The sequence below is a fragment of the Sturnus vulgaris genome, chromosome 3 (assembly GCF_052056855.1).
Source record: "Sturnus vulgaris isolate bStuVul1 chromosome 3, bStuVul1.hap1, whole genome shotgun sequence".
NCBI classification, from domain to species: Eukaryota; Metazoa; Chordata; class Aves; order Passeriformes; family Sturnidae; genus Sturnus; species Sturnus vulgaris.
Window position 1 is genome coordinate 82135836 of NC_142245.1, and position 20586 is coordinate 82156421.

Here is a 20586-nt window from a genome sequence, read left to right on the forward strand (position 1 = left end):
GTCCAAATTGGAACAGGCATGAAGTATCTCGAAGCATTCCTTCTTAGGAATCATGCCACAATTTGTACTAATGCTTTTCCTGTGGGCCAGTTGCCCATAGACAGATAATGGATACATTTGTAAAGTTTTGTTAATATTGTGATAAAATCCTTTTCATTGCGGGAAACATTATTCAAAGAACAACTTCTTGAAAAATTTTTAAAAATTCCTAACTCTATGGAATGTTTTAAATTTATGCATAGATCAAAGACAGAAAATAGCATGAAGAGTTTGAGTAGGCTGATGAGAAATACCAGGCTAATAACAACATAGTAAATAAAATAATTAAAAATAAATCCCTGAAACTGTTTTAAAAATACCCCACAAAACAATAAATCTCTAAATCAAGAAAAGAACATACCCTTTATACTTTTATAAGAAATTGAAATCCAGAGATTATGATGCTTAATCAGTGAGAATCCTTTTATACTGTGTACCAAAGTTTTGTATTGAGAAGACAAATAGAAATAGTTTTTAGGTCAGAGCACATGCAGTAACCAGAAAGGTTTGAGTCTGTTCCTCATCTTGGATCCCAGAACTAATAGTATTTCAGTTTAAATAGCTCTGCATCCTGTTTAACAGGACTATTTTTAAAGCATTAGATGTATTTAAGCATGAAGACTGAACAAAGCTAAGTGATGGTTTATTTTTCTTAAGCCCCAACGCATGTTTTTAAAGTACATTTTGTCCATTTAATCAGCCAACTGTTACCATCGCTTATCTTCAGAGAACTTTTTTTTCATTTCACTTTTCTGAAATGCTGTTTATTTTCTCATGTTTTTAACAAAATTGTGTAGGTTAATGATGTTAAACTCGTCTGGAAACATGGGAAGATTCTGATGCTTCAAAGCCTATCCATGTGAAGTCAGTGGGTATTTTATACAAGAGCATTCACTGACAATAGGAATGTTTATATTGCATTTTGCCAGAAGGCATGTCCTTAGCTATTTAAAACTCCAAAATAAACCTCAAGCCCACAGTTTTAAGAGAGTTTAAGGCCGTTTAATTAGAAATTTGAAGGATGCCAGTGCTCTTTCTTGCTTGAGAATTTGGAGAAAGCAAAGAGTACGAGTAGCTAGACTGAGCAGCATTGGTAAAACAAAGTTTCAAGTTTTAAATATATGGTGAATGTTTATATTTAGAAGACTTTCTCAAGATATTCTTAGACCAACAAAGAACAAAATAATCTCTCAAAAAAGTAACTATGTGTTTTTTTCTTTTCCTTTTGTGCTAAGAAAATGAAGACTGGCTTACGCAAATACAGAAAATATTCTGCACATACTAGTTTACTACGATCCTTATTTTTAAGTAATAACTTCACAAATACATAAATATGGAATATTTTGCCTGAAATAGCAAGTTTTGGGTCCTAATCAAGTCTATTTGTTCAATCTGCATATCCTAACTTCTGGGAGATTTTTTGGGGGTTTTTGTGCTTAAATCAAAGGAACTCTGTTTAGTGCAGAAAACAATGAGGTTTCCTCTGAAATTTTGTAAACTGAATTAATATGTACTCAACAGAGTTTAGAAAATAGTCCCTCACCTTTTTGTGTTTCTAAAGAGAGAACAATTTCCCCTTGCCTCCTTGCTTAATTTGAATCCATGCTTCCTACAAACAGATGACAGAAAACATAAGCTATAGAAAGAATTTGCAGGTAACTAGAAGAAGAAAGAAAGAGCTGAAGCAAGAAAGGGCAAGATAAATTTGGTAAATAGGATTTGTGGTTTTTGTTGTATAAGGTAAAAAACCTTTTCTACACCAGATTCAAAGCCAAGTGTGAATTTAACAAACTGCGCATGTGTTTTGAGTTAATTAACTTATTTTTCTCTGTATATTTTCACAGAGAGCATTTGTCAATAATCTATGCAAATCTACTGTAATGCTTACTCAGATTGCCTGCAAGTATCTGACATTAAAAAAAATCATATATCACCCAGGCTTGTAATGGAGTACTCTATCTGTCTTATTACAAACTTCATAAAAGATTTGTCTATAAATAGACTTTATGAAAACAATTGAAGTATCAACTCAATATAGCGTAGGTGGGACATGCTGCAGTGTTATCAAGCCTGTATGAGGGAAATGACTGAGGCTCTGTGTGCAAAGGGGAATAAATTAGGAAGACAAATATATTTGTGTGGCAAAAGCAAAACAAAGCAAACCCACATAATTGTTATTTCCACAGCAGTATATTTGAAATGATTGATGAATGATGAAGGTGTTATGGCTGCTTGTCAGGAAACAGACGACAATGCCCCAGAAGAATGCGTGGGAGCAAATCCCTTACTGAGCTCTGGTCTCAGATCCTGAGAATAGAAAACTTTGGCTGTGGTGGTGTTAGCAATGCTACCTGAAATTTGAAATCATGGATGTCTAACAGTGCAAATGTTTATTTAGAAACATATTTAAAATTACCTTAAAAATAATTCAAAAGTGCAACCAAAGCAAATGCCAAAGCCAGTTTCATCAGGTTAGAGTGCTCTTGGGCATAGGGAGGAGAAGGCATGAAAGGAAATTTCATACATAGGATGTGGTCACTGTCCAGTCCCTGAATGCAATTACTGGGGTTTGAGCTAAAATGTACCAGTTTAAGCAGGCTCTGGGGCTACTTTATATCTTACTGCAAGAACTTCAGGTGGAAGAGAGAAGAGATTGTAGGAAATCACAGGCTTCTTTAAAATGAAGCTTCTTTTAAATGTGAGCTGTGAAATAGTGAGAGAAGGGTAATGGCTTCACAGTGGTTGCTTCCTGTAATGAGGAGCAATTTCAGCCCATTATTGTATGTATTTCATTATTATTATGAAAGTATATATTAAGGAGTATTCAGAAACCAGATATTGCATGGCAGAAGATGACATATGGAAACACAAGCACATTTAAATATAGAAAAAATTTTCATGGATAGAAAATGTAGAGATTCTTGGACAGTGGAGAGTGACATTTAGTAGAAGACAAGGACAGGAAATCCAGATCTTTATTTTACCCTAAATTGAAAAATTTAGATAATTTCTGCAGTCATGTGAATTTTAATGAAGGAAGAATGTTTTTCTGTCTTCTGCGGAATGTTCATTGTCCCATTGGGTTCTTGGTGCTCTGGTCCTCATGTCAAGTCTGACTACCCTTATTCTACTTTCAAGATATTTACAGACACCATTTCTCTAAGTTATTAAAGATTTATACATATTTGCTGTTTTTCTTCCCATCTTTTTTGGTTCCCCCCCCTCCCCTTTGATTATGTTCACTATTCTTTGGTCTAGAGATGTTAGAAGAAAATTTTTGACACCTTTTTAAATTTTTCTGTAAACAATTTTTTGGTTTTGGATTTTCCATATAACTTGGCAATATGTTTGATAAGGCACTGAAATAATATATTAAGAAAACTACTGTGAAGTATTTTGCTGATAAAATACTTTTCCTTACTTAATTAAGAAAATCACATGATTCTCTGTTTTGTGTCATAGTCAGAATCCAGAACTTCCTTTACCAATATGGTTATTTAGGGAGGATCCCTACACACTGGGTATTTCATTGTGCACTGGGTGCCACAGGTACCTGAGATATCTGCATAGGGATAGCAAGGAAGAGAGAGGAACTTGCAGGAGACTGGGTAACTTCTTGATTGTCAGCTGCCATCTGGGAGTCAGGGGATCCTTTAGGCACTGGACATCTGTGTTTTGCTGACAGAATCCAGTGACACATTTCACTTACCCAAACTTTGCTCTAATGTATTCATGGCTGTGTTAAATCTGCTAGAAGGCTTGTCATCCACAGCAGTGTTATCCATGCACCACTCATGGTATTGAAAGTTTTGGTTTGTTTCTAATTTACTGCATATTTAAGTCACAAGAAGCAAATAAATATTTTGTAGTGGAGCGATGCTGATTTTCCCCACATAGATTTGTGGTTGCTATATTAGCTAAAGCCAGGTAAAAAATACACCAGGAAAATGAATCCTGAGAGTTGCACTTACTGACTCTTTATACAGAAGTCCATTCCTATCAATTCTTGTTCCATTAGGGAATTGATTCTCAATTGTGTCATCTTTCTAGTTAAGTATTCTAGTCAAACTGTCATTGTATTTTCTTGTTCCTTCGACTGAGCTCTCTGGGGTAAAAACAAGGGTTTAATTTGAGGGCAATCAGATGCTAATTTTTAAGACACTTCTTGTTTATCTATGGTAATTTACTGCAAGGGAAATTTCAGTGGTACAAGGCAAGCAGGAAAACAAAGCAGTTTGGCTCGAGTTTCACTCACACTCTCTGAATGGGGACTGCTGCATATGTAAATCAGATCTGTGGTCTAAAAGAAGCTTCAGGGCTTTAAAAGGCTCTAAATGTATGGGTGTCTTACTGACCCTGCATCATTCCCACAGCCCCTGACTAACAGGACGCAACCTGGCCCTTACCACTGTTCTCTATCGGCAGTCTTGCTCTATTTCTTTGTGTATGTGAGGGGACAGAGACATGCCTGTCCTTCTGTTCAAGGCTTCCCCCTTTATCCCTGTCTGGCAGCTGTGCCAAGCAAGAACAGGGCCATTTGAGACTTACGATTCAAAACCTAACCTGGCATTGGGGTGACAGTGGGCATAGCTACTCTTCAGAAAAACAAGGAGTTCTTTGAAAAGCAAAGTAACAGAAACTGTGTTTCTTCAGCTTTGCATGTTTTGATTTAACCTGTGACTTCAACTCCTACTTCGCCTGCCCTTTCTATATCACTCTTTCTACCCCTCTCTCCAGGGATCACATTAAAACAATGCTCCCCACTTTTTGTCCCCTGTTTGGCATGCTATCCAGAAACCACATAAGCACTGTCTAGCCAGCTGAGCACAGTCTGGTATAAGGAAAAAGTATTTTTGGCTATCTACCACTCTGTCAGTGTTTCTTTTACAGATGGTTTCTGGGGAGCTTGCATCAGTCTCCTTTGAGATCTCATTAGCACCTTAAAAATCCAAGGTCACTTGAAAAGAGCAGGAAAAACCTGAAACGTTAAACTTCTCTACATATTTTTATTCTGACTTGGATTGATATTTTCCAAGATTGTTTTACTGGTAATTAGTTACTAGTAATTGTTGTCCTGGGAAAAATCTCAAGTGCTATCAAAGAGTTAAGGCAGCAGAGGGTTATTACTCCACAGAAACCTGCTTAGTTATCTATTGCTAACAAAGCAACTAATTATGGGGTTTTTTGAAAACTCAGAGTGGGATTTGTTGTTATAATTAATTAATTAATTAATGTTTTAAGAGCTTTCTGTATGTGTGGGTGGGTATCTCAGTATCTCCTTGACCACTGGGATATATTGATACCCAGTCCTAACCCTTATTACATAAACAAGTAAGTGATTTTCTAAATTATTTTTACTTCCCTAATGCAACAAAGCACCTTTTCTACAGCTGCACATTGACATGAAAGCATAAGTTCTTTTTTTAAAAAACCGTGTATTACATTAAACTCTTCAGTGTTTTGGTCAGAGTGCTAGTGCCTTACCATGTGAAAATTGAGCTTTCATTTTATTATGGGGAAGAGATCCTCTCTTTTACATTTCATTTGGCTTTCTGTTCTGTAGATCAGATATTCTGAAAGAAGTATCAGAAGATATACACTTGATATTTTGGTATAGATTTACTGGCTGTGTTATGTTTAACATTCTCAGAATAATTTTAGTACCACCATAAAATTCAAGATTCATAGAGAAAAAGAGCAAAAGGAGCCATTCTGTCATCTTCCCTGATCTGTGGATGCCTTATATTTAACCCAGTTACTAATATCTTGAGCTGAGTGATGTGGACTCGATTAATTAATATAATGCAGTAGGTCTTTTTACACCTTTCACAGAGATTTAGAGAAATTAATCACCCAACTCTCCCTTCCTAAAATCCATGGGTACTGTCTTTACAGAGCATAGAACTCTCTACATCATCTTTGAAATGAACTAAACAGTAAAACTGACTGAAAGGTATTTTCTCCCTTTCCCAGTCATTTTTATTGCTCTCTATTCCATTATGCCGTATTCAAAAATCCCCATTAGAGCAGCAGTGTCAGAAACACCTAGCATAATACAGCATACTTTAAAAAAAAATTCCATATTAGTATCATATTTTATTTCTTCCTCCTCAGTGCTGTCTTTCTAGCTTTAGCAAGAGAAATCAGGCTTTATTATTTACCACAAGTGAGTTTGCCTCCGTGACTGCAAGGTGCTTTCCAGTTATCTATAAAATATAATGCAACCAGGGGAAATTTTTGATCATTGGGAAAAAAATGAAATATAAGAATGTGTGTCCTCCTGGAATTAATTCCCAAGCATACAAAGGATAAAAAGACAGTCAGAAATTATAAATCTTTTTACATTTTACCAAGGAAAAAACATGCTTGACCGGCATGGCTGTCTTGTATGATTAAATGATTTTCAATGTGGATGACCAGTGAGCAATAGATGAAACTCAACTTCAGTAAAGCTTTTGATACCACCTCCCTCAACATCCTCATTTAGAAGGTTACTTATAAACAATATGATTGGACTCTTTAAGGTGTGTGATGACTTGACGCCTAGTAATGAGTGCATAAATACTGTGTATCGAGCATAAATAGACAAGACTCTATTGTTGAGTAACTCTGTCAACAGTCTGGAGGATAAAACTCCTTAGAAATATAAAGAGAACATGAAAATTTAAACACAGCATTAAATGTGGAAGGTTGACTAATGAGTGGCAAAACTTTGGTCAAGAAAATCATAAGGACTGTGTCAACAGGAAGGTTACAAATTTCAATGAAAAGCCCACGTTTCCATACTGGAGGCAAAATAATTAGAAGGTTTACTCTGGGCAGGGACACCTGTGTTTCACAGTGTTCTCATGGCCCTAGTGAGTACAAGTAAAGCCAATTGATTGAGACAAGTCATCTTTTTCCTCTGCTCAGCACCAGTTGTACTGGAAGTTTGCTTGCAGTTTTTGGTTTCATGTTCAAAAAAACTGTTCAGAGATTGGCTAACATCAGCAGAAGTCTACCAGAAGTCTACCTGGGGCATCAGGCATGGGATCTGCCTGGAGAAACTGATGGAGGTGGGAATCCTTAACCCAGCAGGAGGAACCTAGGGTGAGGTCTAACAACAGACTGGGGATAATTGCTGGCAGCTACAAAGATGGTGGAGCCAAGTTATTTTCATTGATGGCAGAAGGTATAAAGAGGCCAAAAACTGCATTTTGGGATGTTTGCTAGTTATGACATTAGGAAGGAGACTTTCCTTTGGAGGATTATGCAATACTGGAACAGGTTCTGTCCTTGGAGGAGATGAACAGCAAAACTACCACAAAACTACAGCTACCTGACCTCAAGCAAAGAGATTGCTGTGCTTTGGATAGAAAGCTGGAGTAGAAAACCTCCAGACATGCCTCCAATCAGAGTTCAATGGTTCTGTGATACATAGATGTGTTTCTCTGGATCAAAATCCAAATATTATATATGGCCATTTAGACCTTGGTGTCATTTAATATTTTCTCAGTCATTCCATTGGTATATTTCATGAACAGTATCTAGTTTGTAGTATCAAATCATTGTTGATAATGTTGAATCCTAGACCTCCTGAGAAACGCCACTATGTTTCATTTTCTAATAAATAATGATTTTTCAAATGAATATTTAACTTATTTGTTAATCTATATCCCTGGTGAGGTATTTCTATTTAGTAAGGCAAATGGTTTATATTTCCAAAAGTCTGAACATAAAAAGTACAGATGCCTTTATTAACCAAGCATGTAATTTTCACTCAAAAAGCGAAATCCAGTTTGCTTTTAGTGTGATCATTTTTCCATTAAATTATAGTGATTGGTACTGATTCTCTTTCAAATCTGCTAGTTTTGCTTTGTTCATTATTAATAAAATCTTATATCATCTGTTCCACCACCATGCCTGGGGCCAGTGCCATGTGACCTTTTTGAAAAATGTATGATTTTCATTCTTCCTGAATTTTTACTTTGTTCCAGACTTGTTACACTGGAATATCAGTAACTCTGAAATAATTTGTCCAGCAGTTTAATGAATCTTAGATTTCCACTAGCGGACCCATCTCATCTAAAAATCATTTAGCCAGTGTCTGCTTTGTGGAACCAGCCCCATTTGAGGCACTGGCATGTGTGCACTCATCAAGGTGGGTCTCACCTTTGCTTACTCCTGCTCCAGTCTAGTAAATGGTTTATTTATGTTGATTGTAAAGAGACCTGAAACACCTGCCTAGTTTTCACTCTGAGGTGCATTTTCAGGTCAGATTGTTCTCCACCATGCCTTTGAAAATGTCCAAACACTTTTTATTTCTGTATCTGTCTTGTAATGACTATTTTTCCAATACAAACTTTAGCTTGAGGGGCAATTTATTCTCTTGCTTACTTTGACCAATAGCCTTGTATCATTAGCCTATTTTGATGAGCAGCATTTTCTTTGTACAGGGATATGTATTTTTCTGAATTCCTTCAGATTTGAGGTATGTTATGTTTATTCATAAGTGTTTATTCATATGTTTATTCATTGGCATGCATGTATATATTTATATACATATGTTTATATATATTTATATATATATTTATATATATATTTATATATATGTATTTGTTTGTCCATTCCATCTTTCTAAAATAAACCATAGCCAGAAATATTTAAAGATGAGATTTTTGGCAGAGTTGCTTCCAAAGTTTAGAAAACAGCAAGTGGTGTTTCTCCAATGAGATGAAATACATAGCTTAAGCAAAATTATTCACTTTATTGCCATTAGCACAGGATGTCAGTATCATTTATACTTAATGTTTCCTACTTGAACCTCTTAGTGACCCTCTTTGCATGAAAGTAAACTTTGCTTAGTTTTCTTACATGATAAAATTAACCTCTTGCCTTTTTCAGCATCCAGGTAACCAGAGTTGTTCAGGAGGAGGGACATGCTTGCCTACACTCTTATGCTTCTCTTTTCTGTCTAGGAATCAGATTGCATGAGAGAAATTATTCACCTTGCCTTTTCTTTGTGTTTCACACCATGTCCTCTTCCCTCAACACCAATTCTGCCCTTGGGACTTGGATAAAAGCAAACCATATCCCCCTGCCCTCTGCCCTGCGCTTGGTGCTGCCATCAAGTTTTTTGAAGGTGGAGCTCACTTTCCCCTTGATAAATATTTTAAAATATGTAAATATAGTTGCCTTTATAAGTTTGTCTTGTGCAAAAAATTGCCATATGGAAGGAAAATACAGAGAAAGACAAATGGAACAGAATTAGCTGTAAATTGAGAGTTAGATGTTCTAAAAAAAGATTTCTTTGCTCCTAATTGTGTAGGTAGAAACCTGGAATGGGAAAAGTTTTCTTCTTTTTTTTTTTGTCCAAGTTTCGACTTGATCCTGCTTAGTAGAGTGCTTAGAAGGGTGAATAATATCATTGCAATGAAATATGGAGAGTTAGCTCTATGTTTACTTTGGTCTTAAAGTGGGAATTACTCATTGAATAAAGCAATGAAGGTTGTTGATAAAAGCTGCAGAATTATCTGTCAGGACCAAGTTAGGTAGAAAATTCTTACAGGAACAAGGTCAATCACTACTGTTCGGAACAACCATTTCTGTGTTTTCTGGGAACACTCACCACTCAACAAGTTTTTTTCCTTTTTTTCTTCTTTCTTAGAAGTCAAATCATATCTGCCCTAAATAGAGGATATTCAGCTCCTTTGATGAATTTGACAAGGATAAGTGAATCCATCATTTCATTGACACTTTTTCAACTAATCACCCTCCTTGCTGACCTGATGGATTTTGAAGTTTCTGCCTAGATAGCTAACAGAAAATATTTTGAAGTGCTTTTCTTCTTTTCCTCTCTTTTTTTCTCCCCCACATATTTTATGATCCTGAGAAATAGGCCAAAGGTAAGCAAATGGCATGACCAATGGCAAGTAAATCTCTGAAAATTGTTGAAAATTTAGGTGCTTCTAAAGCTGATGGATAACAAACTCAGCTGGCTTGCTTTGTGGCTGCAGCCTGCAGTTCTTCCAGCCAGTGAGTTCACTCATCTGGAGCTGGCTTGGACAGTTTCTTGTGCCACCTCACAGAGAGAGCCTAGAATTTAGCTCTGATTAGAAGATGCCTTTGGTTGACTTAGCAGAAAGTTCCATATGGCAGCAGCCTTGAGAGCTTTTAGAACATACTTTTGCTTGTCACTTGTGTTCCAGTAAATGTCAGCATAATTGAAATCCCCTTGATCAATGTGTGTGCTTTTTTACAACTCTCCTTTTTTCATGCATAAATGTTTCCTGTTCTGCCTTCTAATCCTGCCCTGGAGATGCATAACAGTTCCTTATGACTATTGTTTTTCACTATTTTCACTCATCTCAGTCCAAACTCTTTGGGCTGTGGTGAGCAGACTATATTTGTAAACTTTTCCCTCTGAGATAATGTCCTTCCTCACACATGTTTGCATGTAAAAGTAGTGCATCCTGCTACTTGAATGCTAACACTGCCAGTTCCCTGGTTTGGTGATGCTGAAATGGGGTAATCATGATCCACTTTTATTATTTATGTAAATATGTAAGGATAAAGAGGGAAAAATATCCTGGATCTCCCTGTGACTTTTATGATTCTGTTTTGAGTGAGCTAATAAAAGAACTCTCTTATTTACACACAAATATTACTTAGCAGATCTATGACATAAGACATAGCAACTTCAGTGACTTCTGGTCCAGTCTCATTTTAAAATTGACCTTTTTGCTGACCTTAGGATGTTTTTTGCAAGATTGATGATTCTGCATTTTTGATATAATATGATTCTTTCTCAAATATCACTTTTTGTTATTCTTTTGGATATTCTTTCCTATTCCTCTCACCATTTCTATGGACTGTTCTCTCCTAATTCTTCCAGAGCTTCATGTATCATCTTCTACTGATGGCAGCCATATCTTCTGTTAGATTCAACAGACTGCCCATGTGAATTAATGGTGCATATAAAATAAAGGAATTTTATAACCTATTCTACTTCTGTTCCTCCATCAGAGGCAGATACCAGGTTATTCAGAGGCACAGACACTGAGTCACCATGAACCCAACCATTTTCTTTCTTTTTTTTTAACTCTACAATTTCTGCTAAAACTTTTCCCCTCTTTCTTTTCACTTTGAGGAAAAAAATGCCAAAGCTTAAAACCCTCATGTACACAAGGCTAAACATCAACTTCTCTCTTTCTTTAAAATGCTAGTTGATGTTGTGGTCACATCCCACATGTTTCCTGGAGCCTTTAACTCTGACACCACTCTTCTTCAAGTGGCTCAAAGCAGGAACACGAGAGTAGTCAGCCTAACAACCTCAAGCTTGGGTTTGGTTAAGCCCTACATACCCTTTGTATTAAGCTTCAGCTGCCTCTTGCCATCTTCATGATCCCATGTAGATTTCACTCACCCTCTCAAATGTAATTTCTTAGGGCAGCTGTTTCACTTCTTTCACAGCACTTGTGGTCCTTTTGATGAGAAATCTCTGTCTGATGCTTTTCTTTTTTGTGGTAATAAAGCCACCAGCACCTTCATGGCTGAGCAGGTAACTGCTCTCTGGCTACAAGAATCTTTCTGGAATCCCTGTTGTCGTGGAGTAGATATAAACAGTAGCTCATATGCTTCCACCAGGGTGGTACATAGGGGAGGAAAAGGCCAGATGAACTGTGCTCTAGGCCAAGAACTTAGCTAATAACTTTCCCAAATGGAGTCTAGTAGTGGTGGGGAATGTGTTTACTGTTCAAGTATGGATACAGTTGGGTATTCTTTTATTGACTAAAGTTTGACCATGGGGGGTGGGTTGCTTTCTTTTCTTCCCTCAGGAATTATGGGATGACAGACGTAAAAATGAAAGGAACACAATAGGTGGAATGAGTTTATAGAAAATAGGCTGTGATGCAGACCATTATCTGAGCCTGAGAACATTTTAACTGCTCCATGACCATTTATTGATGTTAGTCTGCCCACACCTCAGCTCATATCTGGGCAACACTAATAAGCCTTATTAAAGTAATTAAGATTCTTCTGCCTCTCTTAAGTAAAATATAGAACTTCAGATACTTCCTTCAGCGTAATACTTGAACATGTTATATAAACCATGAGAAAATCATATACTCAATTTGATTTAATCCTGATAGTGTCTATAGTAAATAATGTAAGATATTTACTTGTTTAAATACAGTTCTAGCACTCCTAGAGGAAAACTTGAATGAACTTAAGTTTTAGTGTGAAGGGGAAATATAGAAAACAGAATTCCCCGGATAAATGAAGAAGCAGTAGAAAGTAATACTCTAAGTATGACTTTGCAGTGTAGTACAGCTCCCAAGGAGCCTTGATGATACTGGCCTGCCCATACTCTTTTACTCAAGTAGGAAGTGGTGACCCTGATGTGCTGACTTTGATTTCTTGTGTCCTGGAGATGAGGAACTGCATCACTGAACAAGAGAAGTGGCTTGGAGTGGGTGTGTTAAGAGGCACTTTTAAAGAAAGTTTGAAGATAGCAAAATATGTAAAGATTGGCACGTTTGACCCCAGGAAATAAAGTAAGAGATGTTGAAATGCTGAAAAGGCCAATAGAGTAGGTATATCTTTGCCCTTAACATACCTAAGAGCATCAGGATATGGATTAAGAGAGGGTTATTTAGCTGAACAATTAGGAGAAAAGCTTGGGTTGCTTCCTTCTGCATTCTAAAAGGCTGAAACAATTTGCCAAGTCAGGTGTGCAAGCCTTCATCCATTCAGACACACAGTGGAAAGTATCCTTTAAGAAGCAAATATCTGACATGTTCTCTGCCTGTATTTCTTGTTATTCTGCTTTTCTTGGGCTTATATTTCACACCCCAAGACATGAGTTATCATTATGATTCATAATTTGATTTCTGCCTGTGTAAGTCCCATATACAGTACTCCTGTTCCACTCAGGCTCATAATGCTACTCCTGAGCAGAAGACAGAATTAGATACAGGACATTTAGGACTTTCCAGGAGTAAAGGAAGAGAGCTTGGCATAGAAATTCTTCTCTCCATCTCCTAGCATAATGCAGACCTTCTTGGATATCCCATGCAAAAGCTAATCTTTCTCTACTAAATTCTTATTGTAAAGGGTGTGGGTTTTAGCTCCTAGGCAAGTGATGTGAGGTGTTGGAATAAAGTTTGACATATTTTTGGAATGGATAATATTGGAGATTTTGCAAGAGTCATTCTGACATTGAAATTTTTCCCTTCACCTCACTTGGACTGAGTTCTTCTCCTACATCCTGTGATAAAAACAAAAGAGAAGGAATTATCTAGAACAGAAGAACAATATTTTTCTATTGAAGGGTAGAAAACAAGCATATGAAAGCAAATTAAATTATAGTTCCATAAACAGCCGAGTTGAGGAGGGTGTGTTCAGTTAAATCCCAAAAGATGTGAAAAATGTGAGCAAGGAGTGATCAGTCATTGTTTTTGGGGACAGAAAAGCTAGTGGGCCTCAGTGAAGTTTTCCTGCAGCAAGTTTAAAGGAAACAAAAGGAAATCTTTATGATGCATATTAAATTCTAAGAATCCTCGTGTGACATTTTGGAGGCCAAAAACATAGAGAAAGCTGGAAAGGATCTCGATAGATTAGTGAAGATTAAGTCCATTTGTGACTATTCCATGCAGCCATTAGATGCAAGCTTCGTGTCAGACACTCCCACTGATAGCTGGAAACAGTGGATTACAGCACAGGAAGAACCCTTTAATGTGGACTCTGTTCTTGTTCTGTTCTGTACACATCTGCTGCCAGCAGCTCTTGGAGAAAGAATACTGAATATATGGACCTTCAGTGTTGGACACAGCAGAGCACTTTGTAGGAAACAGCTGGTAGCTTTCTGGATCCCAGAGGAATGAAACACATCTTCACTTGGCTATGTTTCAAGCAAACGTTTAATGTGAAATCTGTAGTGAACTTTATAGCTGACAAATGCAAGGCCATTTGGTTATAATGCTATTGTAACTGTGTTCCCTGAGTTAACTGCAGTGTACCAGGTGATCTTTCCACTTTCTAGTGATTATATTAATTTAATTAAAAAATAATAGTATTAGTTATGTATTAATATCAGCTGGATCGTTTGTCTCTCATGCACAGCATAAATAAAAAAAAAGTAGAGCTACCTATGGGTTTAGACATCCATCACAAAAGTTGTGAAAGATTGAGGAAATTGGAAAATATGATGAATTAATATTTTTCAGGTGCTATTATACAGAAATCTAACATCGGGTTTCATATCAGAAACCGTAAAATGCCCTATTTCAGTGTTATTTTCTTAATTCTCCTGAAATAGAAATATAAATACATATTTTCACAGTATGAGGAATTTGATTTCTTGTCTACTCATTGGTGAAACGAACTAAACCAGCATTAAAAATGGAAGGCGATGGATGACATGTCAGGCTGGCTAAGGGTAAATTAAAGAGTGTGCATTGCACCTGCTTACAACACCTACTCACACACAGAAGACCCTCTAGGACATATTTGGGAATCCTAGACAGCCCAGACAATGATGAGTCCTGTAGTGTACTCTGAGGAGGACAGCTCTTATTTGGAAGCTTTTTTGCAGAGAGAAAGGCAGAAAGGCACAGTTGAAGGCTTCCCACTGCAAATGCTTTTCCCCAGTCCTTGCCAGGTCTGCCCTGGGGACTGGCTGCCAAAATAGCTGTGCCATCTGCACCTGCTAAACAGGGGTGTGGAGAGGGGTCTCCTCTCTCTGTAGGAGAGCACACCTGAATTGAGGCTGTGTATGGGAACAAAAATATTCTTCCCAAACCAAAGAAGCAGTGGTGTGGCAAGGACAGGGTACCAAGCAGGAGCACCTCTCCAAATACATGAAGGATGTGCAGCCAGATGTGCAAGGCAAAGAGAATGACTCCGTATCAGATCATTAAAGGAAAATATTTGCAGGAAACACTATGTGAATATCTCTTCATGGTATGAAATGTATTCACTTTAGCAGTGTTTGTGCCACTCTTTATTTGTTTTAGAGCATTTACTAAAAATAAAATTAACTGGCAAGAATTTTTACAGATCTAGCAAAGGTTAAGCAACTATCACAAGCTTAGAAAGCAAAAGTTGTATTTATGATGGTTGAGGGCTCATGTTGAAAAGGGCACAGGCTTCAGGTATGTGACTCATGCAGTACCATATGACCTCCTTTTTCAATGGAAAAAGGTCACATTTCAGAGTGTAAATATTTTCAGAAGCAAGAAAAAAATTAGTTTGAAAATAATTTTTGCATACGGTTTTGAAGGTGGTGAATTCTTTTAGAGAGAATAACTAACAAATAAATATTTTTAAGAAGAATCACTATCTTGTTACGAGCTGTCTATTGAACTCTGTCTAATATTTAAAAAATTGATATTTCAGTTGTGCTACTGTGAGCACTTTCTGAGACAATCAGTAAGATAAAAAGGTGAAAGATTTTCTCTTGTGGTATCAGAACACATGAAGTTGAGCTTCTTGAGCTTCTTGAGATCATTTCCCTGGAGATCTTGAAAAGGTAAGTTGTAAAGTAGAATAATTTGCCTGTATATTGTAGCGAGCACACTGACATTTGGCCTTTTTCCATGTGGAATTTAAGAATTCCAAGAGGATTAACTTTTTGAAGAGGTGAATATTTGATAGTCCTGTGCTTGGATGAAATTCATACAGTGACAGAAAAATTCAGCAAGGAAATTTCTGTTTGTTTTAAGTGTAATGTTTGAAATAAGCAAAGAAAAGAAAGCTTATATTCCCTAAATAAAACATATTGTTGTCTCCCTTACTCAGAATGTCTGATTATATAGTAAATCCCTTAAGCTAATCAGCTTTTATTATTTGTTCTCTATGGTTGTGTACTACGAAGAAATGAAAACCCAAAATAACCAAGAAAAAATAAAATAACAAAAAGACCTTGTGAAAAATTACACTCCCCCAAGAAACCATCATGCACTCATTTGCTTTTTTAAAATTGCTTTTTAATTCGAAAGCATATTAAGGAAGGTCCCTCCTTAAAGATGGCTTGGAATGATTAAATTTAAAATTGATAAACTTTTCTCTATGAGTATGAGACAATGAGGAAAGTTCACATACCAGCCAAAAGAATTGGAAATAAAATTCAGGTACACAAAAAACTCTATTAAATCCTATCTTTTACATTCATTCCAGAGTCTTTATGGGTAAACCAGGAAGATCATCCCTTAAGCTGCTAGTGGTTTCACCTAAGTGGTGGCATTTGTTTACTTATGTGAGGGACAGGAGTAGCCATTCCCAAATGAAAAGCAGAACTTAAAATAAAAATCATGAAGGAACTGCATTCAGCTGCACACTGTTTGGCACTCCGTGTTCTGTGTCTTGGCCTTGTTCTGCTTTGTGGTCTCAGGGCTAGAAAATATATTTTGTTCCAGCAGTTAAAGTTTTATTTTACATTTCTCAGGACTAACATTTCTGGCTGAGATATTGCCAACAATAGAAAGCTAAAAAGTTAATCCAAGGCAAGGGTGGGGCACAGCGTTGAAAAAATTGTACATGTTCTCTCAGAGGTTTTTTTCTTTGCTCCATCCTATATCCAACACTGAAATAATAACATTTTTAACTAGGTTAAATTTGCAATTTTGTTCATTTCTTGGAAGCACATGACTGCAATGTGACAAGCCTCACATTTGGTCCTCTACTGGCTTTCAATTTGCTTTACAGACAGTGTCAGCATTTTTATGGGCTCAGTTATTATGAACTTTGAAAAAAAGAAAATGTACCTCCATCAGTCATTGAGCAATTCAAGTTCAGAACAGAAATATTGTAACCAATGGGCCTGCTTGTCAACATTATGAAAGTTAGACCAAATATGTGTTTCCTGCAGTCCCATTGTTTTTCATCCTGCGGTTATAAAAGCCATGCTTAAGCCATGTTATCTGATCAGGTCCTTGTAAACCATATAATTCAATGAATCACTATTAACTAAACAAAGAAAAAAAGGTTTTCACTTTTCTTTATCTTGTTTAATGTCAAACGTGCAGTTTGTTTTCCTTATGTTTATTATATTTCCGTTGTCACGTTCACATCCACATTACCTGTTCTACCTTGTCTCATCCTCTTTAAAAGGACAACTCTGATTTTTGGCGTTCTCAAGTCCTCAGATCATGGCATCGTGGGGCTCATGATCTAACTCATAGATAATCTATGAAGACTTGGTGGCTCTGAGTACAGATCTGAAAGATGCTCTTGAACCTTGCAGAAAGGTTGACATTTTCAGATTATGATCTACAGAAAGTACTATGATGAGCAGTTTAGAGTAGTTTTCTAGAAATGTCAAGGAGAAATTTGAACAGGTTGTATCAAATCTTGGAACATACATTTTGGGGCAATGCCCAGGTTATATTTGCTTTGAAATAGATGATTGATGATCTGGCAACTTGAGATCTACTGTGAATTACACATATCTGCAATCCAGATACTGTGTTAGACTCTTGAAGGACTCATTTATGCACCTTTCTTACAAACTGTAGAAAGCAAAGGGAGGACCTGTCTTGGTCTGCAACACAACATGGTTGTTTTCAAGCTGCAAAGTTCCTGAAGAGGGAATCAAAGAGTGTTTGATGACAGTCTTGTATTTCTTGATCACCATTTTCAGAGCCTTTAAAAGTAGCCTGCAGATAACCAGCAGTCCAAAGTCTAAAGGGTGAACAGTTCTGGGTCAGTGGCAAAAGCAGTCTTCTGTCATATGGCCTCAAACATAGATGAGTGGTCTTCACTCTAAGTACCTACATTTTCCCCTAAAAGACATTATGAGATGACACTTTTCTTAGGTCTATTTGTTGCAGTTCTTTTTGTCCTGATTTTTTTTCCCACTAAGACAGAAAAACAATGAAGACTCTAATACGTTGGCTAAGGAGCTTATTCAAAATAAATGTAGGGGATGATCCACCTAATTTCAGACTCAGCATTGCTGGACTCCCTTTATGTATCTATATCTGTATCAATCTAAGATGGGGAAACAGGACAGTATGCAACCTAGTGTTTTTATTATTTTTTAGTTTTTATTATTTTTATTAGTTTTTTCTGCCAAGATTAGTTATGATACATTGTACTGACTACAGAAATGTTTTGTTGCTTACAAGAATAAAGAAGAGATACACGTACTAAGTCCACCTCCCTATTACAGGACTTGGCTGAAAAGCTGTTTGTAAGTCCAAACAGATGTTTAGAACAATGAAAAGTTTATGGAGTGTATGTTTATCTTTAAAGAGAGAATGTTTCAGAGTTCATTCAGGCTCAAGATCTAGTCTTTCCTGGAGGAGCTTGACTTGCCTAGCTAGATTAGGAAAAAACTCAATGATCACAGAAAGATATTTTTCAAATACCATAGAAAAGCTTCCTTTTAATTGGAAAGTAAAGACTATAGCATTGCTCACTGTGGTTTATTTGAAGATCAAAGCTGATAAAAAGTTTTTAAGCTTTGTGCAGTTCTATGGTTCAGGCAAAAAATAAAACTACCTTTTTATCCAAATATTATGTATTATCCAAATGTAATCTGAAATAATATATTTCTCTGTATATAATCTCTTATTCATATATATCTATAAAGTTTCCATGTGTCAGTATTGATTTCTTCTTTTCCCACATATTTTCCCTTTATATGCGATCTTCTAGTTCTAGTGATCCTGCCTAGTGAACATTTCATTCCCCTTTCAAACTGTTTAAATGTTAAGAAAATATTCCATCTATAGATAAGCATTCCTTTGAATTACAATGACATTAAATAAAGAGTCCTTCTGGCATGACAACCAGAGTACTGATAAAACTGTAGAATCAGTAGATCCATCAAATCCTCTCCTCCAAAACAATAATTTATCAGAGATTGTAGCAGCACCTACTGCCTGCATAGTCTTATATTGGAAAATACAGTTTTCAGAATGAAATTATTCCTTAATAAAAATGTTATTATCTTGGCAAATAAAAATCTGTGTTTCATTGCAGTGTGAAGCAGTTGGACTCTGTGCTTTGTCTTCTGTGAAGAGGAAGCATTAACATGTGACAATATTATAACTTCTTGAAATGATCTCTTCATTATGGTGCAAAAAAAGTATATGTGATGATACAAAGAATACTTTATCCCCAGAGAGTGGGCCCGTCTCCGGTGTCAGGGCTGACTGTCATGTGCTAGCCATAACCATGCTCCAAGATGGGAAGGTGTAAGCCAGTTTTTAATTCAGAACTGCATAGCCATCTCACTGGTTCATCTAGAAGGCAGAATTTATTAGCAAGTAGAATGATTACTAGCCTGCAGGAGTTGCAGACCCGCTCTGTTTAATAGCCTAAAATTATGGATAGAGTGTGACACTTGATGTGTTTGATTATTTGGATTCTTAAATACTTGAGACAGGCATTGTTGAAGTGGGTGGGAAAAGTAGACATATGATTCATTGCAACAGGCAAAGACCTGGAAATGCTTGCTGGCTTATACATTTCAGAGAGCAGTGTAATTTCTGTGCCACCCTCCCCAGATCCAATGAACTGCATCAGCAGCTTCCTCTTAGCCTGACATGGCATAAAAATGGATGTGTTGGATTTGTATTGCAGGGTAGGGCTTGATGTATACTGACCTCAGACTGCTTCTGGATGAGGTTATGTTCATAGAAGAGAAAGGATAAAACATCAGGGGGTGTTGCTGCCTCCTTATGCAGGCAGTGAATGTTACATTTCTATATGCATGGCACGTAGGTGACTCTGTCCAAGTACTTTGCCCACAGAAATCCTCAGCCATGAGATGAACACTCTCAAGGACTCTGCCTTCAGTGATTTCAATACATAGAGAAAGCAAATCACTCAGTAGAGGCTAAGCTCTTATCATTCCAAAACTGGTAGTAATCCAAAGCATTCTTGGGCAAGGTGCTTAATGGGAGTAACAAAAAAGCAGCTGAATAGAAGCCAGTAATCCGGGCTCTGGCATCTGTGAAGGGAAAATAATAATAGTATATTTCCTTCTCCAAACTCTTGATGACTGCCAGCAAGAATACACTATGTAGGACAGTAATTTAATACAGTGTCATCTTTTCCCTGGATATGTTTTGTGCAGAATTAACTCATGAAATAACTATGAAAATTAACAATGTCATACTGTCCACTTGAACCAAATTCAGCCATGAAGTCTATGGTTTTTACACAGGTTTACAGGACCCTGGGAAAGCTTAGGCTTTTAATTTGACTCGCAGATATATGTGAAGCTTACAAATTCTTGCTTTTTTTTGGTGAGATTTTCAGTTAGTTATTTAAACTAGATATTTTTCCCCCCTTCTTTTAATGAAAGAATGAGGACTCGGAATATGTATTGTAGAGGACTTAGGGAAAAGATTCACAAGAGCTCATTTATCTGTGCAACTGATTTATTTCCTCTGAGGTGGCCCTTGCCCGGCCCACCAACATATTCTCAGCAACTCAATCTCATTGCTCAACTGAAGATTGCAAACAAACTCAAACTAAGAGGAAGATATAACTTAAATAAACACTCCTCTTTCAAGGTTCACCCATGTGACATATATTATATGTGCCTGGCACAGT